Source organism: Macaca fascicularis, chromosome 17 (genome assembly GCF_037993035.2).
Source record: "Macaca fascicularis isolate 582-1 chromosome 17, T2T-MFA8v1.1".
Taxonomy (NCBI): Eukaryota; Metazoa; Chordata; class Mammalia; order Primates; family Cercopithecidae; genus Macaca; species Macaca fascicularis.
In genome coordinates this window covers 45,614,317-45,641,617 of record NC_088391.1, presented here as the reverse complement: position 1 = coordinate 45,641,617, position 27,301 = coordinate 45,614,317, and positions in this window count along the sequence as shown.

The window sequence follows — 27,301 nt, the reverse complement described above, 5'->3', positions numbered from 1 at the left end:
GGCTAGCAAAGAGATCCACGAAATACAGATGTAACTCTGTGAGTGGAAGTCACACATCACAGAGCAGTTTCTCAGAAAGCTTCTTTCCAGATTTCATCTGAGGATATTTCCTTTTTCACCATAGCCGTCTATGGGCTTCCAAATATCCCTTTGCCAATTCCACAAGAACTGTCTTAGCGAAAGGCTTCTTGAAGGGAAAGCTGTAACTCTGTGAGATGATTTCACAGAACACAAAGAAGTTTCTCAGAAAGCTTCTTTCTCTTTGTTATCGGAGGATATTTCCTTTGGCCCTATAGTCTTCAAAGGGATCCGAAATATCTGTTCTCAGATTCCACAGAAATAAGGCTAGCAAAGAGATCCACGAAATACAGATGTAACTCTGTGAGATGAATTAACACAACACTAAGCAGTTTCTCAGAAAGCTTCTTTCCAGATTTCATCTGAGGATATTTCCTTTTTCACCATAGTCCTGTATGGGCTCCCAAATATCCCTTTGCCAATTGCTCAAGAACTGTCTTAGCGAATGGCTTCTTGAGTGGAAAGCTGTAACTCTGTGAGATGATTTCACAGAACACAAAGAAGTTTCTCAGAAAGCTTCTTTCTCTTTGTTATCGGAGGATATTTCCTTTGGCCCTTTAGTCTTCAAAGGGATCCGAAATATCTGTTCTCAGATTCCACAGAAATAAGGCTAGCAAAGAGATCCACGAAATACAGATGTAACTCTGTGAGTGGAAGTAACACATCACAGAGCAGTTTCTCAGAAAGCTTCTTTCCAGATTTCATCTGAGGATATTTCCTTTTTCACCATAGCCCTCTAAGGGTTTCCAAATATCCCTTTGCCAATTCCACAAGAACTGTCTTAGCGAAAGGCTTCTTGAAGGGAAAGCTGTAACTCTGTGAGATGATTTCACAGAACACAAAGAAGTTTCTCAGAAAGCTTCTTTCTCTTTGTTATCGGAGGATATTTCCTTTGACCCTATAGTCTTCAAAGGGATCCGAAATATCTGTTCTCAGATTCCACAGAAATAAGGCTAGCAAAGAGATCCACGAAATACAGATGTAACTCTGTGAGGTGAATTAACAGAACACTAAGCAGTTTCTCAGAAAGCTTCTTTCCAGATTTCATCTGAGGATATTTCCTTTTTCACCATAGCCCTCTATGGGCTTCCAAATATCACTTTGCCAATTCCACAAGAACTGTCTTAGGGAAAGGCTTCTTGAAGGGAAAGCTGTAACTCTGGGAGATGATTTCACAGAACACAAAGAAGTTTCTCAGACAGCTTCTTTCTCTTTGTTATCGGAGGATATTTCCTTTGGCCCTATAGTCTTCAAAGGGATCCGAAATATCTGTTCTCAGATTCCACAGAAATAAGGCTAGCAAAGAGATCCACGAAATACAGATGTAACTCTGTGAGATGAATTAACAGAACACTAAGCAGTCTCTCAGAAAGCTTCTTTCCAGATTTCATCTGAGGATATTTCCTTTTTCACCGTAGGCCTGTATGGGCTCCCAAATATCCCTTTGCCAATTCCACAAGAACTGTCTTAGCGAAAGGCTTCTTGAGGGGAAAGCTGTAACTCTGTGAGATGATTTCACAGAACACAAAGAAGTTTCTCAGAAAGCTTCTTTCTCTTTGTTATCGGAGGATATTTCCTTTGGCCCTATAGTCTTCAAAGGGATCCAAAATATCAGCTCTCAGATTCCACAGAAATAAGGCTAGCAAAGAGATCCACGAAATACAGATGTAACTCTGTGAGTGGAAGTCACACATCACAGAGCAGTTTCTCAGAAAGCTTCTTTCCAGATTTCATCTGAGGATATTTCCTTTTTCACCATAGCCCTCTATTGGCTTCCAAATATCACTTTGCCAATTCCACAAGAACTGTCTTAGGGAAAGGATTCTTGAAGGGAAAGCTGTAACTCTGTGAGATGATTTCACAGAACACAAAGAAGTTTCTCAGAAAGCTTCTTTCTCTTTGTTATCGGAGGATATTTCCTTTGGCCCTATAGTCTTCAAAGGGATCCGAAATATCTGTTCTCAGATTCCACAGAAATAAGGCTAGCAAAGAGATCCACGAAATACAGATGTAACTCTGTGAGATGAATTAACAGAACACTAAGCAGTTTCTCAGAAAGCTTCTTTCCAGATTTCATCTGAGGATATTTCCTTTTTCACCGTAGCCCTCTATGGGCTTCCAAATATCACTTTGCCAATTCCACAAGAACTGTCTTAGCGAAAAGCTTCTTGAAGGGAAAGCTCTAACTCTAAGAGATGATTTCACAGAACACAAAGAAGTTTCTCAGAAAGCTTCTTTCTCTTTTTTATCCAAGGATATTTCCTTTGGCCCTATAGTCTTCAAAGGGATCCGAAATATCTGTTCTCAGATTCCACAGAAATAAGGCTAGCAAAGAGATCCACGAAATACAGATGTAACTCTGTGAGTGGAAGTCACACATCACAGAGCAATTTCTCAGAAAGCTTCTTTCCATATTTCATCTGAGGATATTTCCTTTCTCACCATAGCCCTCTATGGGCTTCCAAATATCCCTTTGCCAATTCCACAAGAACTGTCGTAGCGAAAGGCTTCTTGAGGGGAAAGCTGTAACTCTGTGAGATGATTTCACAGAACACAAAGAAGTTTCTCAGAAGCTTCTTTCTCTTTGTTATCGGAGGATATTTCCTTTGGTCCTATAGTCTTCAAAGGGATCCGAAATATCTGTTCTCAGATTCCACAGAAATAAGGCTAGCAAAGAGATCCACGAAATAGAGATGTAACTCTGTGAGATGAATTAACAGAACACTAAGCAGTTTCTCAGAAAGCTTCTTTCCAGATTTCATCTGAGGATATTTCCTTTTTCACCATAGCCCTCTATGGGCTTCCAAATATCACTTTGCCAATTCCACAAGAACTGTCTTAGCGAAAGGCTTCTTGAAGGGAAAGCTGTAACTCTGTGAGATGATTTCACAGAACACAAAGAAGTTTCTCAGAAAGCTTCTTTCTCTTTGTTATCGGAGGATATTTCCTTTGGCCCTTTAGTCTTCAAAGGGATCCGAAATATCTGTTCTCAGATTCCACAGAAATAAGGCTAGCAAAGAGATCCACGAAATACAGATGTAACTCTGTGAGTGGAAGTCACACATAACAGAGCAGTTTCTCAGAAAGCTTCTTTCCAGATTTCATCTGAGGATATTTCCTTTTTCACCATAGCCCTCTAAGGGCTTCCAAATATCCCTTTGCCAATTCCACAAGAACTGTCTTAGCGAAAGGCTTCTTGAAGGGAAAGCTGTAACTCTGTGAGATGATTTCACAGAACACAAAGAAGTTTCTCAGAAAGCTTCTTTCTCTTTGTTATCGGAGGATATTTCCTTTGACCCTATAGTCTTCAAAGGGATCCGAAATATCTGTTCTCAGATTCCACAGAAATAAGGCTAGCAAAGAGATCCACGAAATACAGATGTAACTCTGTGAGGTGAATTAACAGAACACTAAGCAGTTTCTCAGAAAGCTTCTTTCCAGATTTCATCTGAAGATATTTCCTTTTTCACCATAGCCCTCTATGGGCTTCCAAATATCACTTTGCCAATTCCACAAGAACTGTCTTAGGGAAAGGCTTCTTGAAGGGAAAGCTGTAACTCAGGGAGATGATTTCACAGAACACAAAGAAGTTTCTCAGACAGCTTCTTTCTCTTTGTTATCGGAGGATATTTCCTTTGGCCCTATAGTCTTCAAAGGGATCCGAAATATCTGTTCTCAGATTCCACAGAAAAAAGGCTAGCAAAGAGATCCACGAAATACAGATGTAACTCTGTGAGATGAATTAACAGAACACTAAGCAGTCTCTCAGAAAGCTTCTTTCCAGATTTCATCTGAGGATATTTCCTTTTTCACCATAGGCCTCTATGGGGTCCGAAAAATCCCTTTGCGAATTCCACAAGAACGGTCTTAGCGAAAGGCTTCTTGAGTGGAAAGCTGTAACTCTGTGAGATGATTTCACAGAACACAAAGAAGTTTCTCAGAAAGCTTCTTTCTCTTTGTTATCGGAGGATATTTCCTTTGGCCCTATAGTCTTCAAAGGGATCCGAAATATCTGTTCTCAGATTCCACTGAAATAAGGCTAGCAAAGAGATCCACGAAATACAGATGTAACTCTGTGAGTGGAAGTCACACATCACAGAGCAGTTTCTCAGAAAGCTTCTTTCCAGATTTCATCTGAGGATATTTCCTTTTTCACCGTAGCCCTCTATGGGCTTCCAAATATCCCTTTGCCAATTCCACAAGAACTGTCTTAGCGAAAGGCTTCTTGAAGGGAAAGCTGTAACTCTGTGAGATGATTTCACAGAACACAAAGAAGTTTCTCAGAAAGCTTCTTTCTCTTTGTTATCGGAGGATATTTCCTTTACCCTATAGTCTTCAAAGGGATCCGAAATATCTGTTCTCAGATTCCACAGAAATAAGGCTAGCAAAGAGATCCACGAAATACAGATGTAACTCTGTGAGGTGAATTAACAGAACACTAAGCAGTTTCTCAGAAAGCTTCTTTCCAGATTTCATCTGAGGATATTTCCTTTTTCACCATAGCCCTCTATGGGCTTCCAAATATCCCTTTGCCAATTCCACAAGAACTGTCTTAGCGAAAGGCTTCTTGAAGGGAAAGCTGTAACACTGTGAGATGATTTCACAGAACACAAAGAAGTTTCTCAGAAAGCTTCTCTCTCTTTGTTATCGGAGGATATTTCCTTTACCCTATAGTCTTCAAAGGGATCCGAAATATCTGTTCTCAGATTCCACAGAAATAAGGCTAGCAAAGAGATCCACGAAATACAGATGTAACTCTGTGAGGTGAATTAACAGAACACTAAGCAGTTTCTCAGAAAGCTTCTTTCCAGATTTCATCTGAGGATATTTCCTTTTTCACCATAGCCCTCTATGGGCTTCCAAATATCACTTTGCCAATTCCACAAGAACTGTCTTAGGGAAAGGCTTCTTGAAGGGAAAGCTGTAACTCTGTGAGATGATTTCACAGAACACAAAGAAGTTTCTCAGACAGCTTCTTTCTCTTTGTTATCGGAGGATATTTCCTTTGGCCCTATAGTCTTCAAAGGGATCCGAAATATCTGTTCTCAGATTCCACAGAAATAAGGCTAGCAAAGAGATCCACGAAATACAGATGTAACTCTGTGAGATGAATTAACAGAACACTAAGCAGTCTCTCAGAAAGCTTCTTTCCAGATTTCATCTGAGGATATTTCCTTTTTCACCATAGGCCTCTATGGGCTCCCAAATATCCCTTTGCCAATTCCACAAGAACTGTCTTAGCGAAAGGCTTCTTGAAGGGAAAGCTGTAACTCTGTGAGATGATTTCACAGAACACAAAGAAGTTTCTCAGAAAGCTTCTTTCTCTTTGTTATCGGAGGATATTTCCTTTGGCCCTATAGTCTTCAAAGCAATCCGAAATATCTGTTCTCAGATTCCACTGAAATAAGGCTAGCAAAGAGATCCACGAAATACAGATGTAACTCTGTGAGTGGAAGTCACACATCACAGAGCAGTTTCTCAGAAATCTTCTTTCCAGATTTCATCTGAGGATATTACCTTTTTCACCATAGCCCTCTATGGGTTTCCAAATATCCTTTTACCAATTCCACAAGAACTGTCTTAGCGAAAGGCTTCTTGAGTGGAAAGCTGTAACTCTGTGAGATGATTTCACAGAACACAAAGAAGTTTCTCAGAATGCTTCTTTCTCTTTGTTATCGGAGGATATTTCCTTTGGCCCTATAGTCTTCAAAGGGATCCGAAATATCTGTTCTCAGATTCCTCAGAAATAGGGCTAGCAAAGAGATCCACGAAATGCAGATGTAACTCTGTGAGATGAATTAACAGAACACTAAGCAGTTTCTCAGAAAGCTTCTTTCCAGATTTCATCTGAGGATATTTCCTTTTTCACCATAGTCCTGTATGGACTCCCAAATATCACTTTGCCAATTCCACAAGAACTGTCTTAGCGAAAGGCTTCTTGAGGGGAAAGCTGTAACTCTGTGAGATGATTTCACAGAACACAAAGAAGTTTCTCAGAAAGCTTCTTTCTCTTTGTTATCGGAGGATATTTCCTTTGGCCCTATAGTCTTCAAAGGGATCCAAAATATCTGTTCTCAGATTCCACAGAAATAAGGCTAGCAAAGGGATCCACGAAATACAGTTGTAACTCTGTGAGTGGAAGTCACACATCACAGAGAAGTTTCTCAGAAAGCTTCTTTCCAGATTTCATCTGAGGATATTTCCTTTTTCACCATCGCCCTCTATCGGCTTCCAAATATCACTTTGCCAATTCCACAAGAACTGTCTTAGCGAAAGGCTTCTTGAGGGGAAAGCTGTAACTCTGCGAGATGATTTCACAGAACACAAAGAAGTTTCTCAGAAAGCTTCTTTCTCTTTGTTATCGGAAGATATTTCCTTTGGCCCTATAGTCTTCAAAGGGATCCGAAATATCTGTTCTCAGATTCCACAGAAATAAGGCTAGCAAAGAGATCCACGAAATACAGATGTAACTCTGTGAGATGAATTAACAGAACACTAAGCAGTTTCTCAGAAAGCTTCTTTCCAGATTTCATCTGAGGATATTTCCTTTTTCACAATAGGCCTGTATGGGCTCCCAAATATCCCTTTGCCAATTCCACAAGAACTGTCTTAGCGAAAGGCTTCTTGAGGGGAAAGCTGTAACTCTGTGAGATGATTTCACAGAACACAAAGAAGTTTCTCAGAAAGCTTCTTTCTCTTTGTTATCGGAGGATATTTCCTTTGGCCCTATAGTCTTCAAAGGGATCCAAAATATCAGCTCTCAGATTCCACAGAAATAAGGCTAGCAAAGAGATCCACGAAATACAGATGTAACTGTGTGAGTGGAAGTCACACATCACAGAGCAGTTTCTCAGAAAGCTTCTTTCCAGATTTCATCTGAGGATATTTCCTTTTTCACCATAGCCCTCTATTGGCTTCCAAATATCCCTTTGCCAACTCCACAAGAACTGTCTTAGGGAAAGGATTCTTGAAGGGAAAGCTGTAACTCTGTGAGATGATTTCACAGAACACAAAGAAGTTTCTCAGAAAGCTTCTTTCTCTTTGTTATCGGAGGATATTTCCTTTGGCCCTATAGTCTTCAAAGGGATCCGAAATATCTGTTCTCAGATTCCTCAGAAATAGGGCTAGCAAAGAGATCCACGAAATACAGATGTAACTCTGTGAGATGAATTAACAGAACACTAAGCAGTTTCTCAGAAAGCTTCTTTCCAGATTTCATCTGAGGATATTTCCTTTTTCACCATAGTGCTGTATGGGCTCCCAAATATCACTTTGCCAATTCCACAAGAACTGTCTTAGCGAAAGGCTTCTTGAAGGGAAAGCTGTAACTCTGTGAGATGATTTCACAGAACACAAAGAAGTTTCTCAGAAAGCTTCTTTCTCTTTGTTATCGGAGGATATTTCCTTTACCCTATACTCTTCAAAGGGATCCGAAATATCTGTTCTCAGATTCCACAGAAATAAGGCTAGCAAAGAGATCCACGAAATACAGATGTAACTCTGTGAGGTGAATTAACAGAACACTAAGCAGTTTCTCAGAAAGCTTCTTTCCAGATTTCATCTGAGGATATTTCCTTTTTCACCATAGCCCTCTATGGGCTTCCAAATATCACTTTGCCAATTCCACAAGAACTGTCTTAGGGAAAGGCTTCTTGAAGGGAAAGCTGTAACTCTGTGAGATGATTTCACAGAACACAAAGAAGTTTCTCAGACAGCTTCTTTCTCTTTGTTATCGGAGGATATTTCCTTTGGCCCTATAGTCTTCAAAGGGATCCGAAATATCTGTTCTCAGATTCCACAGAAATAAGGCTAGCAAAGAGATCCACGAAATACAGATGTAACTCTGTGAGATGAATTAACAGAACACTAAGCAATCTCTCAGAAAGCTTCTTTCCAGATTTCATCTGAGGATATTTCCTTTTTCACCATAGGCCTCTATGGGCTCCCAAATATCCCTTTGCCAATTCCACAAGAACTGTCTTAGGGAAAGGCTTCTTGAAGGGAAAGCTGTAACTCTGTGAGATGATTTCACAGAACACAAAGAAGTTTCTCAGAAAGCTTCTTTCTCTTTGTTATCGGAGGATATTTCCTTTGGCCCTATAGTCTTCAAAGCGATCCGAAATATCTGTTCTCAGATTCCACTGAAATAAGGCTAGCAAAGAGATCCACGAAATACAGATATAACTCTGTGAGTGGAAGTCACACATCACAGAGCAGTTTCTCAGAAAGCTTCTTTCCAGATTTCATCTGAGGATATTACCTTTTTCACCATAGCCCTCTATGGGTTTCCAAATATCCTTTTACCAATTCCACAAGAACTGTCTTAGCGAAAGGCTTCTTGAGTGGAAAGCTGTAACTCTGTGAGATGATTTCACAGAACACAAAGAAGTTTCTCAGAAAGCTTCTTTCTCTTTGTTATCGGAGGATATTTCCTTTGGCCCTATAGTCTTCAAAGGGATCCAAAATATCTGTTCTCAGATTCCACAGAAATAAGGCTAGCAAAGGGATCCACGAAATACAGTTGTAACTCTGTGAGTGGAAGTCACACATCACAGAGAAGTTTCTCAGAAAGTTTCTTTCCAGATTTCATCTGAGGATATTTCCTTTTTCACCATCGCCCTCTATGGGCTTCCAAATATCACTTTGCCAATTCCACAAGAACTGTCTTAGCGAAAGGCTTCTTGAGGGGAAAGCTGTAACTCTGTGAGATGATTTCACAGAACACAAAGAAGTTTCTCAGAAAGCTTCTTTCTCTTTGTTATCGGAAGATATTTCCTTTGGCCCTATAGTCTTCAAAGGGATCCGAAATATCTGTTCTCAGATTCCACAGAAATAAGGGTAGCAAAGAGATCCACGAAATACAGATGTAACTCTGTGAGATGAATTAACAGAACACTAAGCAGTTTCTCAGAAAGCTTCTTTCCAGATTTCATCTGAGGATATTTCCTTTTTCACCATAGGCCTGTATGGGCTCCCAAATATCCCTTTGCCAATTCCACAAGAACTGTCTTAGCGAAAGGCTTCTTGAGGGGAAAGCTGTAACTCTGTGAGTTGATTTCACAGAACACAAAGAAGTTTCTCAGAAAGCTTCTTTCTCTTTGTTATCGGAGGATATTTCCTTTGGCCCTATAGTCTTCAAAGGGATCCAAAATATCAGCTCTCAGATTCCACTGAAATAAGGGTAGCAAAGAGATCCACGAAATACAGATGTAACTCTGTGAGTGGAAGTCACACATCACAGAGCAGTTTCTCAGAAAGCTTCTTTCCAGATTTCATCTGAGGATATTTCCTTTTTCACCATAGCCCTCTATTGGCTTCCAAATATCACTTTGCCAATTCCACAAGAACTGTCTTAGGGAAAGGATTCTTGAAGGGAAAGCTGTAACTCTGTGAGATGATTTCACAGAACACAAAGAAGTTTCTCAGAAAGCTTCTTTCTCTTTGTTATCGGAGGATATTTCCTTTGGCCCTATAGTCTTCAAAGGGATCCGAAATATCTGTTCTCAGATTCCACAGAAATAAGGCTAGCAAAGAGATCCACGAAATACAGATGTAACTCTGTGAGATGAATTAACAGAACACTAAGCAGTTTCTCAGAAAGCTTCTTTCCAGATTTCATCTGAGGATATTTCCTTTTTCACCGTAGCCCTCTATGGGCTTCCAAATATCCCTTTGCCAATTCCACAAGAACTGTCTTAGCGAAAAGCTTCTTGAAGGGAAAGCTCTAACTCTGAGAGATGATTTCAGAGAACACAAAGAAGTTTCTCAGAAAGCTTCTTTCTCTTTTTTATCCAAGGATATTTCCTTTGGCCCTATAGTCTTCAAAGGGATCCGAAATATCTGTTCTCAGATTCCACAGAAATAAGGCTAGCAAAGAGATCCACGAAATACAGATGTAACTCTGTGAGTGGAAGTCACACATCACAGAGCAATTTCTCAGAAAGCTTCTTTCCATATTTCATCTGAGGATATTTCCTTTCTCACCTTAGCCCTCTATGGGCTTCCAAATATCCCTTTCCCAATTCCACAAGAACTGTCGTAGCGAAAGGCTTCTTGAGGGGAAAGCTGTAACTCTGTGAGATGATTTCACAGAACACAAAGAAGTTTCTCAGAAAGCTTCTTTCTCTTTGTTATCGGAGGATATTTCCTTTGGCCCTATAGTCTTCAAAGGGATCCCAAATATCTGTTCTCAGATTCCACAGAAATAAGGCTAGCAAAGAGATCCACGAAATACAGATGTAACTCTGTGAGATGAATTAACAGAACACTAAGCAGTTTCTCAGAAAGCTTCTTTCCAGATTTCATCTGAGGATATTTCCTTTTTCACCATAGTCCTGTATGGGCTCCCAAATATCCCTTTGCCAATTCCTCAAGAACTGTCTTAGCGAAAGGCTTCTTGAGTGGAAAGCTGTAACTCTGTGATATGATTTCACAGAACACAAAGAAGTTTCTCAGAAAGCTTCTTTCTCTTTGTTATCGGAGGATATTTCCTTTGGCCCTATAGTCTTCAAAGGGATCCGAAATATCTGTTCTCAGATTCCACAGAAATAAGGCTAGCAAAGAGATCCACGAAATACAGATGTAACTCTGTGAGATGAATTAACAGAACACTAAGCAGTTTCTCAGAAAGCTTCTTTCCAGATTTCATCTGAGGATATTTCCTTTTTCACCATAGCCCTCTATGGGCTTCCAATTATCACTTTGCCAATTCCACAAGAACTGTCTTAGCGAAAGGCTTCTTGAAGTGAAAGCTGTAACTCTGTGAGATGATTTCACAGAACACAAAGAAGTTTCTCAGAAAGCTTCTTTCTCTTTGTTATCGGAGGATATTTCCTTTGGCCCTATAGTCTTCAAAGGGATCCGAAATATCTGTTCTCAGATTCCACAGAAATAAGGCTAGCAAAGAGATCCACGAAATACAGATGTAACTCTGTGAGATGAAATAACAGAACACTAAGCAGTTTCTCAGAAAGCTTCTTTCCAGATTTCATCTGAGGATATTTCCTTTTTCACCATAGTCCTGTATGGGCTCCCAAATATCCCTTTGCCAATTCCTCAAGAACTGTCTTAGCGAAAGGCTTCTTGAGTGGAAAGCTGTAACTCTGTGAGATGATTTCACAGAACACAAAGAAGTTTCTCAGAAAGCTTCTTTCTCTTTGTTATCGGAGGATATTTCCTTTGGCCCTTTAGTCTTCAAAGGGATCCGAAATATCTGTTCTCAGATTCCACAGAAATAAGGCTAGCAAAGAGATCCACGAAATACAGATGTAACTCTGTGAGTGGAAGTAACACTTCACAGAGCAGTTTCTCAGAAAGCTTCTTTCCAGATTTCATCTGAGGATATTTCCTTTTTCACCATAGCCCTCTATGGGCTTCCAAATATCACTTTGCCAATTCCACAAGAACTGTCTTAGGGAAAGGCTTCTTGAAGGGAAAGCTGTAACTCTGTGAGATGATTTCACAGAACACAAAGAAGTTTCTCAGACAGCTTCTTTCTCTTTGTTATCGGAGGATATTTCCTTTTTCCCTATAGTGTTCAAAGGGATCCGAAATATCTGTTCTCAGATTCCACAGAAATAAGGCTAGGAAAGAGATCCACGAAATACAGATGTAACTCTGTGAGATGAATTAACAGAACACTAAGCAGTCTCTCAGAAAGCTTCTTTCCAGATTTCATCTGAGGATATTTCCTTTTTCACCATAGGCCTCTATGGGCTCCCAAATATCCCTTTGCCAATTCCACAAGAACTCTCTTAGCGAAAGGCTTCTTGAGTGGAAAGCTGGTCTTCAAAGCGATCCGTAATATCTGTTCTCAGATTCCACTGAAATAAGGCTAGCAAAGAGATCCACGAAATACAGATGTAACTCTGTGAGTGGAAGTCACACATCACAGAGCAGTTTCTCAGAAAGCTTCTTTCCTGATTTCATCTGAGGATATTACCTTTTTCACCATAGCCCTCTATGGGTTTCCAAATATCCTTTTACCAATTCCACAAGAACTGTCTTAGCGAAAGGCTTCTTGAGTGGAAAGCTGTAACTCTGTGAGATGATTTCACAGAACACAAAGAAGTTTCTCAGAAAGCTTCTTTCTCTTTGTTATCGGAGGATATTTCCTTTGGCCCTATAGTCTTCAAGGGGATCCAAAATATCTGTTCTCAGATTCCACAGAAATAAGGCTAGCAAAGGGATCCACGAAATACAGTTGTAACTCTGTGAGTGGAAGTCACACATCACAGAGAAGTTTCTCAGAAAGCTTCTTTCCAGATTTCATCTGAGGATATTTCCTTTTTCACCATCGCCCTCTATGGGCTTCAAAATATCACTTTGCCAATTCCACAAGAACTGTCTTAGCGAAAGGCTTCTTGAGGGGAAAGCTGTAACTCTGCGAGATGATTTCACAGAACACAAAGAAGTTTCTCAGAAAGCTTCTTTCTCTTTGTTATCGGAAGATATTTCCTTTGGCCCTATAGTCTTCAAAGGGATCCGAAATATCTGTTCTCAGATTCCACAGAAATAAGGCTAGCAAAGAGATCCACGAAATACAGATGTAACTCTGTGAGATGAATTAACAGAACACTAAGCAGTTTCTCAGAAAGCTTCTTTCCAGATTTCATCTGAGGATATTTCCTTTTTCACCATAGGCCTGTATGGGCTCCCAAATATCCCTTTGCCAATTCCTCAAGAACTGTCTTAGCGAAAGGCTTCTTGAGTGGAAAGCTGTAACTCTGTGATATGATTTCACAGAACACAAAGAAGTTTCTCAGAAAGCTTCTTTCTCTTTGTTATCGGAGGATATTTCCTTTGGCCCTATAGTCTTCAAAGGGATCCGAAATATCTGTTCTCAGATTCCACAGAAATAAGGCTAGCAAAGAGATCCACGAAATACAGATGTAACTCTGTGAGATGAATTAACAGAACACTAAGCAGTTTCTCAGAAAGCTTCTTTCCAGATTTCATCTGAGGATATTTCCTTTTTCACCATAGCCCTCTATGGGCTTCCATTTATCACTTTGCCAATTCCACAAGAACTGTCTTAGCGAAAGGCTTCTTGAAGTGAAAGCTGTAACTCTGTGAGATGATTTCACAGAACACAAAGAAGTTTCTCAGAAAGCTTCTTTCTCTTTGTTATCGGAGGATATTTCCTTTGGCCCTATAGTCTTCAAAGGGATCCGAAATATCTGTTCTCAGATTCCACAGAAATAAGGCTAGCAAAGAGATCCACGAAATACAGATGTAACTCCGTGAGATGAATTAACAGAACACTAAGCAGTTTCTCAGAAAGCTTCTTTCCAGATTTCATCTGAGGATATTTCCTTTTTCACCATAGTCCTGTATGGGCTCCCAAATATCCCTTTGCCAATTCCTCAAGAACTGTCTTAGCGAAAGGCTTCTTGAGTGGAAAGCTGTAACTCTGTGAGATGATTTCACAGAACACAAAGAAGTTTCTCAGAAAGCTTCTTTCTCTTTGTTATCGGAGGATATTTCCTTTGGCCCTTTAGTCTTCAAAGGGATCCGAAATATCTGTTCTCAGATTCCACAGAAATAAGGCTAGCAAAGAGATCCACGAAATACAGATGTAACTCTGTGAGTGGAAGTAACACATCACAGAGCAGTTTCTCAGAAAGCTTCTTTCCAGATTTCATCTGAGGATATTTCCTTTTTCACCATAGCCCTCTATGGGCTTCCAAATATCACTTTGCCAATTCCACAAGAACTGTCTTAGGGAAAGGCTTCTTGAAGGGAAAGCTGTAACTCTGTGAGATGATTTCACAGAACACAAAGAAGTTTCTCAGACAGCTTCTTTCTCTTTGTTATCGGAGGATATTTCCTTTGGCCCTATAGTCTTCAAAGGGATCCGAAATATCTGTTCTCAGATTCCACAGAAATAAGGCTAGCAAAGAGATCCACGAAATACAGATGTAACTCTGTGAGATGAATTAACAGAACACTAAGCAATCTCTCAGAAAGCTTCTTTCCAGATTTCATCTGAGGATATTTCCTTTTTCACCATAGGCCTCTATGGGCTCCCAAATATCCCTTTGCCAATTCCACAAGAACTGTCTTAGCGAAAGGCTTCTTGAAGGGAAAGCTGTAACTCTGTGAGATGATTTCACAGAACACAAAGAAGTTTCTCAGAAAGCTTCTTTCTCTTTGTTATCGGAGGATATTTCCTTTGGCCCTATAGTCTTCAAAGCGATCCGAAATATCTGTTCTCAGATTCCACTGAAATAAGGCTAGCAAAGAGATCCACGAAATACAGATGTAACTCTGTGAGTGGAAGTCACACATCACAGAGCAGTTTCTCAGAAAGCTTCTTTCCTGATTTCATCTGAGGATATTACCTTTTTCACCATAGCCCTCTATGGGTTTCCAAATATCCTTTTACCAATTCCACAAGAACTGTCTTAGCGAAAGGCTTCTTGAGTGGAAAGCTGTAACTCTGTGAGATGATTTCACAGAACACAAAGAAGTTTCTCAGAAAGCTTCTTTCTCTTTGTTATCGGAGGATATTTCCTTTGGCCCTATAGTCTTCAAAGGGATCCGAAATATCTGTTCTCAGATTCCACAGAAATAAGGCTAGCAAAGAGATCCACGAAATACAGATGTAACTCTGTGAGATGAATTAACAGAACACTAAGCAGTTTCTCAGAAAGCTTCTTTCCAGATTTCATCTGAGGATATTTCCTTTTTCACCATAGTCCTGTATGGGCTCCCAAATATCCCTTTGCCAATTCCTCAAGAACTGTCTTAGCGAAAGGCTTCTTGAGTGGAAAGCTGTAACTCTGTGAGATGATTTCACAGAACACAAAGAAGTTTCTCAGAAAGCTTCTTTCTCTTTGTTATCGGAGGATATTTCCTTTGGCCCTTTAGTCTTCAAAGGGATCCGAAATATCTGTTCTCAGATTCCACAGAAATAAGGCTAGCAAAGAGATCCACGAAATACAGATGTAACTCTGTGAGTGGAAGTAACACATCACAGAGCAGTTTCTCAGAAAGCTTCTTTCCAGATTTCATCTGAGGATATTTCCTTTTTCACCATAGCCCTCTAAGGGCTTCCAAATATCCCTTTGCCAATTCCACAAGAACTGTCTTAGCGAAAGGCTTCTTGAAGGGAAAGCTGTAACTCTGTGAGATGATTTCACAGAACACAAAGAAGTTTCTGAGAAAGCTTCTTTCTCTTTGTTATCGGAGGATATTTCCTTTGACCTATAGTCTTCAAAGGGATCCGAAATATCTGTTCTCAGATTCCACAGAAATAAGGCTAGCAAAGAGATCCACGAAATACAGATGTAACTCTGTGAGGTGAATTAACAGAACACTAAGCAGTTTCTCAGAAAGCTTCTTTCCAGATTTCATCTGAGGATATTTCCTTTTTCACCATAGCCCTCTATGGGCTTCCAAATATCACTTTGCCAATTCCACAAGAACTGTCTTAGGGAAAGGCTTCTTGAAGGGAAAGCTGTAACTCTGTGAGATGATTTCACAGAACACAAAGAAGTTTCTCAGACAGCTTCTTTCTCTTTGTTATCGGAGGATATTTCCTTTGGCCCTATAGTCTTCAAAGGGATCCGAAATATCTGTTCTCAGATTCCACAGAAATAAGGCTAGCAAAGAGATCCACGAAATACAGATGTAACTCTGTGAGATGAATTAACAGAACACTAAGCAATCTCTCAGAAAGCTTCTTTCCAGATTTCATCTGAGGATATTTCCTTTTTCACCATAGGCCTCTATGGGCTCCCAAATATCCCTTTGCCAATTCCACAAGAACTGTCTTAGGGAAAGGCTTCTTGAAGGGAAAGCTGTAACTCTGTGAGATGATTTCACAGAACACAAAGAAGTTTCTCAGAAAGCTTCTTTCTCTTTGTTATCGGAGGATATTTCCTTTGGCCCTATAGTCTTCAAAGCGATCCGAAATATCTGTTCTCAGATTCCACTGAAATAAGGCTAGCAAAGAGATCCACGAAATACAGATATAACTCTGTGAGTGGAAGTCACACATCACAGAGCAGTTTCTCAGAAAGCTTCTTTCCAGATTTCATCTGAGGATATTACCTTTTTCACCATAGCCCTCTATGGGTTTCCAAATATCCTTTTACCAATTCCACAAGAACTGTCTTAGCGAAAGGCTTCTTGAGTGGAAAGCTGTAACTCTGTGAGATGATTTCACAGAACACAAAGAAGTTTCTCAGAAAGCTTCTTTCTCTTTGTTATCGGAGGATATTTCCTTTGGCCCTATAGTCTTCAAAGGGATCCAAAATATCTGTTCTCAGATTCCACAGAAATAAGGCTAGCAAAGGGATCCACGAAATACAGTTGTAACTCTGTGAGTGGAAGTCACACATCACAGAGAAGTTTCTCAGAAAGTTTCTTTCCAGATTTCATCTGAGGATATTTCCTTTTTCACCATCGCCCTCTATGGGCTTCCAAATATCACTTTGCCAATTCCACAAGAACTGTCTTAGCGAAAGGCTTCTTGAGGGGAAAGCTGTAACTCTGTGAGATGATTTCACAGAACACAAAGAAGTTTCTCAGAAAGCTTCTTTCTCTTTGTTATCGGAAGATATTTCCTTTGGCCCTATAGTCTTCAAAGGGATCCGAAATATCTGTTCTCAGATTCCACAGAAATAAGGGTAGCAAAGAGATCCACGAAATACAGATGTAACTCTGTGAGATGAATTAACAGAACACTAAGCAGTTTCTCAGAAAGCTTCTTTCCAGATTTCATCTGAGGATATTTCCTTTTTCACCATAGGCCTGTATGGGCTCCCAAATATCCCTTTGCCAATTCCACAAGAACTGTCTTAGCGAAAGGCTTCTTGAGGGGAAAGCTGTAACTCTGTGAGATGATTTCACAGAACACAAAGAAGTTTCTCAGAAAGCTTCTTTCTCTTTGTTATCGGAGGATATTTCCTTTGGCCCTATAGTCTTCAAAGGGATCCAAAATATCAGCTCTCAGATTCCACTGAAATAAGGCTAGCAAAGAGATCCACGAAATACAGATGTAACTCTGTGAGTGGAAGTCACACATCACAGAGCAGTTTCTCAGAAAGCTTCTTTCCAGATTTCATCTGAGGATATTTCCTTTTTCACCATAGCCCTCTATTGGCTTCCAAATATCACTTTGCCAATTCCACAAGAACTGTCTTAGGGAAAGGATTCTTGAAGGGAAAGCTGTAACTCTGTGAGATGATTTCACAGAACACAAAGAAGTTTCTCAGAAAGCTTCTTTCTCTTTGTTATCGGAGGATATTTCCTTTGGCCCTATAGTCTTCAAAGGGATCCGAAATATCTGTTCTCAGATTCCACAGAAATAAGGCTAGCAAAGAGATCCACGAAATACAGATGTAACTCTGTGAGATGAATTAACAGAACACTAAGCAGTTTCTCAGAAAGCTTCTTTCCAGATTTCATCTGAGGATATTTCCTTTTTCACCGTAGCCCTCTATGGGCTTCCAAATATCACTTTGCCAATTCCACAAGAACTGTCTTAGCGAAAAGCTTCTTGAAGGGAAAGCTCTAACTCTGAGAGATGATTTCAGAGAACACAAAGAAGTTTCTCAGAAAGCTTCTTTCTCTTTTTTATCCAAGGATATTTCCTTTGGCCCTATAGTCTTCAAAGGGATCCGAAATATCTGTTCTCAGATTCCACAGAAATAAGGCTAGCAAAGAGATCCACGAAATACAGATGTAACTCTGTGAGTGGAAGTCACACATCACAGAGCAATTTCTCAGAAAGCTTCTTTCCATATTTCATCTGAGGATATTTCCTTTCTCACCTTAGCCCTCTATGGGCTTCCAAATATCCCTTTCCCAATTCCACAAGAACTGTCGTAGCGAAAGGCTTCTTGAGGGGAAAGCTGTAACTCTGTGAGATGATTTCACAGAACACAAAGAAGTTTCTCAGAAAGCTTCTTTCTCTTTGTTATCGGAGGATATTTCCTTTGGCCCTATAGTCTTCAAAGGGATCCGAAATATCTGTTCTCAGATTCCACAGAAATAAGGCTAGCAAAGAGATCCACGAAATACAGATGTAACTCTGTGAGATGAATTAACAGAACACTAAGCAGTTTCTCAGAAAGCTTCTTTCCAGATTTCATCTGAGGATATTTCCTTTTTCACCATAGTCCTGTATGGGCTCCCAAATATCCCTTTGCCAATTCCTCAAGAACTGTCTTAGCGAAAGGCTTCTTGAGTGGAAAGCTGTAACTCTGTGATATGATTTCACAGAACACAAAGAAGTTTCTCAGAAAGCTTCTTTCTCTTTGTTATCGGAGGATATTTCCTTTGGCCCTATAGTCTTCAAAGGGATCCGAAATATCTGTTCTCAGATTCCACAGAAATAAGGCTAGCAAAGAGATCCACGAAATACAGATGTAACTCTGTGAGATGAATTAACAGAACACTAAGCAGTTTCTCAGAAAGCTTCTTTCCAGATTTCATCTGAGGATATTTCCTTTTTCACCATAGCCCTCTATGGGCTTCCAATTATCACTTTGCCAATTCCACAAGAACTGTCTTAGCGAAAGGCTTCTTGAAGTGAAAGCTGTAACTCTGTGAGATGATTTCACAGAACACAAAGAAGTTTCTCAGAAAGCTTCTTTCTCTTTGTTATCGGAGGATATTTCCTTTGGCCCTATAGTCTTCAAAGGGATCCGAAATATCTGTTCTCAGATTCCACAGAAATAAGGCTAGCAAAGAGATCCACGAAATACAGATGTAACTCTGTGAGATGAAATAACAGAACACTAAGCAGTTTCTCAGAAAGCTTCTTTCCAGATTTCATCTGAGGATATTTCCTTTTTCACCATAGTCCTGTATGGGCTCCCAAATATCCCTTTGCCAATTCCTCAAGAACTGTCTTAGCGAAAGGCTTCTTGAGTGGAAAGCTGTAACTCTGTGAGATGATTTCACAGAACACAAAGAAGTTTCTCAGAAAGCTTCTTTCTCTTTGTTATCGGAGGATATTTCCTTTGGCCCTTTAGTCTTCAAAGGGATCCGAAATATCTGTTCTCAGATTCCACAGAAATAAGGCTAGCAAAGAGATCCACGAAATACAGATGTAACTCTGTGAGTGGAAGTAACACTTCACAGAGCAGTTTCTCAGAAAGCTTCTTTCCAGATTTCATCTGAGGATATTTCCTTTTTCACCATAGCCCTCTATGGGCTTCCAAATATCACTTTGCCAATTCCACAAGAACTGTCTTAGGGAAAGGCTTCTTGAAGGGAAAGCTGTAACTCTGTGAGATGATTTCACAGAACACAAAGAAGTTTCTCAGACAGCTTCTTTCTCTTTGTTATCGGAGGATATTTCCTTTTTCCCTATAGTGTTCAAAGGGATCCGAAATATCTGTTCTCAGATTCCACAGAAATAAGGCTAGCAAAGAGATCCACGAAATACAGATGTAACTCTGTGAGATGAATTAACAGAACACTAAGCAGTCTCTCAGAAAGCTTCTTTCCAGATTTCATCTGAGGATATTTCCTTTTTCACCATAGGCCTCTATGGGCTCCCAAATATCCCTTTGCCAATTCCACAAGAACTCTCTTAGCGAAAGGCTTCTTGAGTGGAAAGCTGGTCTTCAAAGCGATCCGTAATATCTGTTCTCAGATTCCACTGAAATAAGGCTAGCAAAGAGATCCACGAAATACAGATGTAACTCTGTGAGTGGAAGTCACACATCACAGAGCAGTTTCTCAGAAAGCTTCTTTCCTGATTTCATCTGAGGATATTACCTTTTTCACCATAGCCCTCTATGGGTTTCCAAATATCCTTTTACCAATTCCACAAGAACTGTCTTAGCGAAAGGCTTCTTGAGTGGAAAGCTGTAACTCTGTGAGATGATTTCACAGAACACAAAGAAGTTTCTCAGAAAGCTTCTTTCTCTTTGTTATCGGAGGATATTTCCTTTGGCCCTATAGTCTTCAAGGGGATCCAAAATATCTGTTCTCAGATTCCACAGAAATAAGGCTAGCAAAGGGATCCACGAAATACAGTTGTAACTCTGTGAGTGGAAGTCACACATCACAGAGAAGTTTCTCAGAAAGCTTCTTTCCAGATTTCATCTGAGGATATTTCCTTTTTCACCATCGCCCTCTATGGGCTTCCAAATATCACTTTGCCAATTCCACAAGAACTGTCTTAGCGAAAGGCTTCTTGAGGGGAAAGCTGTAACTCTGCGAGATGATTTCACAGAACACAAAGAAGTTTCTCAGAAAGCTTCTTTCTCTTTGTTATCGGAAGATATTTCCTTTGGCCCTATAGTCTTCAAAGGGATCCGAAATATCTGTTCTCAGATTCCACAGAAATAAGGCTAGCAAAGAGATCCACGAAATACAGATGTAACTCTGTGAGATGAATTAACAGAACACTAAGCAGTTTCTCAGAAAGCTTCTTTCCAGATTTCATCTGAGGATATTTCCTTTTTCACCATAGGCCTGTATGGGCTCCCAAATATCCCTTTGCCAATTCCTCAAGAACTGTCTTAGCGAAAGGCTTCTTGAGTGGAAAGCTGTAACTCTGTGATATGATTTCACAGAACACAAAGAAGTTTCTCAGAAAGCTTCTTTCTCTTTGTTATCGGAGGATATTTCCTTTGGCCCTATAGTCTTCAAAGGGATCCGAAATATCTGTTCTCAGATTCCACAGAAATAAGGCTAGCAAAGAGATCCACGAAATACAGATGTAACTCTGTGAGATGAATTAACAGAACACTAAGCAGTTTCTCAGAAAGCTTCTTTCCAGATTTCATCTGAGGATATTTCCTTTTTCACCATAGCCCTCTATGGGCTTCCATTTATCACTTTGCCAATTCCACAAGAACTGTCTTAGCGAAAGGCTTCTTGAAGTGAAAGCTGTAACTCTGTGAGATGATTTCACAGAACACAAAGAAGTTTCTCAGAAAGCTTCTTTCTCTTTGTTATCGGAGGATATTTCCTTTGGCCCTATAGTCTTCAAAGGGATCCGAAATATCTGTTCTCAGATTCCACAGAAATAAGGCTAGCAAAGAGATCCACGAAATACAGATGTAACTCTGTGAGATGAATTAACAGAACACTAAGCAGTTTCTCAGAAAGCTTCTTTCCAGATTTCATCTGAGGATATTTCCTTTTTCACCATAGTCCTGTATGGGCTCCCAAATATCCCTTTGCCAATTCCTCAAGAACTGTCTTAGCGAAAGGCTTCTTGAGTGGAAAGCTGTAACTCTGTGAGATGATTTCACAGAACACAAAGAAGTTTCTCAGAAAGCTTCTTTCTCTTTGTTATCGGAGGATATTTCCTTTGGCCCTTTAGTCTTCAAAGGGATCCGAAATATCTGTTCTCAGATTCCACAGAAATAAGGCTAGCAAAGAGATCCACGAAATACAGATGTAACTCTGTGAGTGGAAGTAACACATCACAGAGCAGTTTCTCAGAAAGCTTCTTTCCAGATTTCATCTGAGGATATTTCCTTTTTCACCATAGCCCTCTATGGGCTTCCAAATATCACTTTGCCAATTCCACAAGAACTGTCTTAGGGAAAGGCTTCTTGAAGGGAAAGCTGTAACTCTGTGAGATGATTTCACAGAACACAAAGAAGTTTCTCAGACAGCTTCTTTCTCTTTGTTATCGGAGGATATTTCCTTTGGCCCTATAGTCTTCAAAGGGATCCGAAATATCTGTTCTCAGATTCCACAGAAATAAGGCTAGCAAAGAGATCCACGAAATACAGATGTAACTCTGTGAGATGAATTAACAGAACACTAAGCAATCTCTCAGAAAGCTTCTTTCCAGATTTCATCTGAGGATATTTCCTTTTTCACCATAGGCCTCTATGGGCTCCCAAATATCCCTTTGCCAATTCCACAAGAACTGTCTTAGCGAAAGGCTTCTTGAAGGGAAAGCTGTAACTATGTGAGATGATTTCACAGAACACAAAGAAGTTTCTCAGAAAGCTTCTTTCTCTTTGTTATCGGAGGATATTTCCTTTGGCCCTATAGTCTTCAAAGCGATCCGAAATATCTGTTCTCAGATTCCACTGAAATAAGGCTAGCAAAGAGATCCACGAAATACAGAAGTAACTCTGTGAGTGGAAGTCACACATCACAGAGCAGTTTCTCAGAAAGCTTCTTTCCTGATTTCATCTGAGGATATTACCTTTTTCACCATAGCCCTCTATGGGTTTCCAAATATCCTTTTACCAATTCCACAAGAACTGTCTTAGCGAAAGGCTTCTTGAGTGGAAAGCTGTAACTCTGTGAGATGATTTCACAGAACACAAAGAAGTTTCTCAGAAAGCTTCTTTCTCTTTGTTATCGGAGGATATTTCCTTTGGCCCTATAGTCTTCAAGGGGATCCAAAATATCTGTTCTCAGATTCCACAGAAATAAGGCTAGCAAAGGGATCCACGAAATACAGTTGTAACTCTGTGAGTGGAAGTCACACATCACAGAGAAGTTTCTCAGAAAGCTTCTTTCCAGATTTCATCTGAGGATATTTCCTTTTTCACCATCGCCCTCTATGGGCTTCAAAATATCACTTTGCTAATTCCACAAGAACTGTCTTAGCGAAAGGCTTCTTGAGGGGAAAGCTGTAACTCTGCGAGATGATTTCACAGAACACAAAGAAGTTTCTCAGAAAGCTTCTTTCTCTTTGTTATCGGAAGATATTTCCTTTGGCCCTATAGTCTTCAAAGGGATCCGAAATATCTGTTCTCAGATTCCACAGAAATAAGGCTAGCAAAGAGATCCACGAAATACAGATGTAACTCTGTGAGATGAATTAACAGAACACTAAGCAGTTTCTCAGAAAGCTTCTTTCCAGATTTCATCTCAGGATATTTCCTTTTTCACCATAGGCCTGTATGGGCTCCCAAATATCCCTTTGCCAATTCCACAAGAACTGTCTTAGCGAAAGGCTTCTTGAGGGGAAAGCTGTAACTCTGTGAGATGATTTCACAGAACACAAAGAAGTTTCTCAGAAAGCTTCTTTCTCTTTGTTATCGGAGGATATTTCCTTTGGCCCTATAGTCTTCAAAGGGATCCAAAATATCAGCTCTCAGATTCCACTGAAATAAGGCTAGCAAAGAGATCCACGAAATACAGATGTAACTCTGTGAGTGGAAGTCACACATAACAGAGCAGTTTCTCAGAAAGCTTCTTTCCAGATTTCATCTGAGGATATTTCCTTTTTCACCATAGCCCTCTATTGGCTTCCAAATATCACTTTGCCAATTCCACAAGAACTGTCTTAGGGAAAGGATTCTTGAACGGAAAGCTGTAACTCTGTGAGATGATTTCACAGAACACAAAGAAGTTTCTCAGAAAGCTTCTTTCTCTTTGTTATCGGAGGATATTTCCTTTGGCCCTATAGTCTTCAAAGGGATCCGAAATATCTGTTCTCAGATTCCACAGAAATAAGGCTAGCAAAGAGATCCACGAAATACAGATGTAACTCTGTGAGATGAATTAACAGAACACTAAGAAGTTTCTCAGAAAGCTTCTTTCCAGATTTCATCTGAGAATATTTCCTTTTTCACCATAGCCCTCTATGGGCTTCCAATTATCACTTTGCCAATTCCACAAGAACTGTCTTAGCGAAAGACTTCTTGAAGTGAAAGCTGTAACTCTGTGAGATGATTTCACAGAACACAAAGAAGTTTCTCAGAAAGCTTCTTTCTCTTTGTTATCGGAGGATATTTCCTTTGGCCCTATAGTCTTCAAAGGGATCCGAAATATCTGTTCTCAGATTCCACAGAAATAAGGCTAGCAAAGAGATCCACGAAATACAGATGTAACTCTGTGAGATGAATTAACAGAACACTAAGCAGTTTCTCAGAAAGCTTCTTTCCAGATTTCATCTGAGGATATTTCCTTTTTCACCATAGTCCTGTATGGGCTCCCAAATATCCCTTTGCCAATTCCTCAAGAACTGTCTTAGCGAAAGGCTTCTTGAGTGGAAAGCTGTAACTCTGTGAGATGATTTCACAGAACACAAAGAAGTTTCTCAGAAAGCTTCTTTCTCTTTGTTATCGGAGGATATTTCCTTTGGCCCTTTAGTCTTCAAAGGGATCCGAAATATCTGTTCTCAGATTCCACAGAAATAAGGCTAGCAAAGAGATCCACGAAATACAGATGTAACTCTGTGAGTGGAAGTAACACATCACAGAGCAGTTTCTCAGAAAGCTTCTTTCCAGATTTCATCTGAGGATATTTCCTTTTTCACCATAGCCCTCTATGGGCTTCCAAATATCCCTTTGCCAATTCCACAAGAACTGTCTTAGCGAAAGGCTTCTTGAGGGGAAAGCTGTAACTCTGTGAGATGATTTCACAGAACACAAAGAAGTTTCTCAGAAAGCTTCTTTCTCTTTGTTATCGGAGGATATTTCCTTTACCCTATAGTCTTCAAAGGGATCCGAAATATCTGTTCTCAGATTCCACAGAAATAAGGCTAGCAAAGAGATCCACGAAATACAGATGTAACTCTGTGAGATGAATTAACAGAACACTAAGCAGTTTCTCAGAAAGCTTCTTTCCAGATTTCATCTGAGGATATTTCCTTTTTCACCATAGGCCTGTATGGGCTCCCAAATATACCTTTGCCAATTCCACAAGAACTGTCTTAGCGAAAGGCTTCTTGAGGGGAAAGCTGTAACTCTGTGAGATGATTTCACAGAACACAAAGAAGTTTCTCAGAAAGCTTCTTTCTCTTTGTTATCGGAGGATATTTCCTTTGGCCCTATAGTCTTCAAAGGGATCCAAAATATCAGCTCTCAGATTCCACAGAAATAAGGCTAGCAAAGAGATCCACGAAATACAGATGTAACTCTGTGAGTGGAAGTCACACATCACAGAGCAGTTTCTCAGAAAGCTTCTTTCCAGATTTCATCTGAGGATATTTCCTTTTTCACCATAGCCCTCTATTGGCTTCCAAATATCCCTTTGCCAATTCCACAAGAACTGTCTTAGGGAAAGGATTCTTGAAGGGAAAGCTGTAACTCTGTGAGATGATTTCACAGAACACAAAGAAGTTTCTCAGAAAGCTTCTTTCTCTTTGTTATCGGAGGATATTTCCTTTGGCCCTATAGTCTTCAAAGGGATCCGAAATATCTGTTCTCAGATTCCTCAGAAATAGGGCTAGCAAAGAGATCCACGAAATACAGATGTAACTCTGTGAGATGAATTAACAGAACACTAAGCAGTTTCTCAGAAAGCTTCTTTCCAGATTTCATCTGAGGATATTTCCTTTTTCACCATAGTGCTGTACGGGCTCCCAAATATCACTTTGCCAATTCCACAAGAACTGTCTTAGCGAAAGGCTTCTTGAAGGGAAAGCTGTAACTCTGTGAGATGATTTCACAGAACACAAAGAAGTTTCTCAGAAAGCTTCTTTCTCTTTGTTATCGGAGGATATTTCCTTTACCCTACACTCTTCAAAGGGATCCGAAATATCTGTTCTCAGATTCCACAGAAATAAGGCTAGCAAAGAGATCCACGAAATACAGATGTAACTCTGTGAGGTGAATTAACAGAACACTAAGCAGTTTCTCAGAAAGCTTCTTTCCAGATTTCATCTGAGGATATTTCCTTTTTCACCATAGCCCTCTATGGGCTTCCAAATATCACTTTGCCAATTCCACAAGAACTGTCTTAGGGAAAGGCTTCTTGAAGGGAAAGCTGTAACTCTGTGAGATGATTTCACAGAACACAAAGAAGTTTCTCAGACAGCTTCTTTCTCTTTGTTATCGGAGGATATTTCCTTTGGCCCTATAGTCTTCAAAGGGATCCGAAATATCTGTTCTCAGATTCCACAGAAATAAGGCTAGCAAAGAGATCCACGAAATACAGATGTAACTCTGTGAGATGAATTAACAGAACACTAAGCAGTCTCTCAGAAAGCTTCTTTCCAGATTTCATCTGAGGATATTTCCTTTTTCACCATAGGCCTCTATGGGCTCCCAAATATCCCTTTGCCAATTCCACAAGAACTGTCTTAGCGAAAGGCTTCTTGAAGGGAAAGCTGTAACTCTGTGAGATGATTTCACAGAACACAAAGAAGTTTCTCAGAAAGCTTCTTTCTCTTTGTTATCGGAGGATATTTCCTTTGGCCCTATAGTCTTCAAAGCGATCCGAAATATCTGTTCTCAGATTCCACTGAAATAAGGCTAGCAAAGAGATCCACGAAATACAGATGTAACTCTGTGAGTGGAAGTCACACATCACAGAGCAGTTTCTCAGAAAGCTTCTTTCCTGATTTCATCTGAGGATATTACCTTTTTCACCATAGCCCTCTATGGGTTTCCAAATATCCTTTTACCAATTCCACAAGAACTGTCTTAGCGAAAGGCTTCTTGAGTGGAAAGCTGTAACTCTGTGAGATGATTTCACAGAACACAAAGAAGTTTCTCAGAAGGCTTCTTTCTCTTTGTTATCGGAGGATATTTCCTTTGGCCCAATAGTCTTCAAAGGGATCCAAAATATCTGTTCTCAGATTCCACAGAAATAAGGCTAGCAAAGGGATCCACGAAATACAGTTGTAACTCTGTGAGTGGAAGTCACACATCACAGAGAAGTTTCTCAGAAAGCTTCTTTCCAGATTTCATCTGAGGATATTTCCTTTTTCACCATCGCCCTCTATGGGCTTCCAAATATCACTTTGCCAATTCCACAAGAACTGTCTTAGCGAAAGGCTTCTTGAGGGGAAAGCTGTAACTCTGCGAGATGATTTCACAGAACACAAAGAAGTTTCTCAGAAAGCTTCTTTCTCTTTGTCATCGGAAGATATTTCCTTTGGCCCTATAGTCTTCAAAGGGATCCGAAATATCTGTTCTCAGATTCCACAGAAATAAGGCTAGCAAAGAGATCCACGAAATACAGATGTAACTCTGTGAGATGAATTAACAGAACACTAAGCAGTTTCTCAGAAAGCTTCTTTCCAGATTTCATCTGAGGATATTTCCTTTTTCACCATAGGCCTGTATGGGCTCCCAAATATCCCTTTGCCAATTCCACAAGAACTGTCTTAGCGAAAGGCTTCTTGAGGGGAAAGCTGTAACTCTGTGAGATGATTTCACAGAACACAAAGAAGTTTCTCACAAAGCTTCTTTCTCTTTGTTATCGGAGGATATTTCCTTTGGCCCTATAGTCTTCAAAGGGATCCAAAATATCAGCTCTCAGATTCCACTGAAATAAGGCTAGCAAAGAGATCCACGAAATACAGATGTAACTCTGTGAGTGGAAGTCA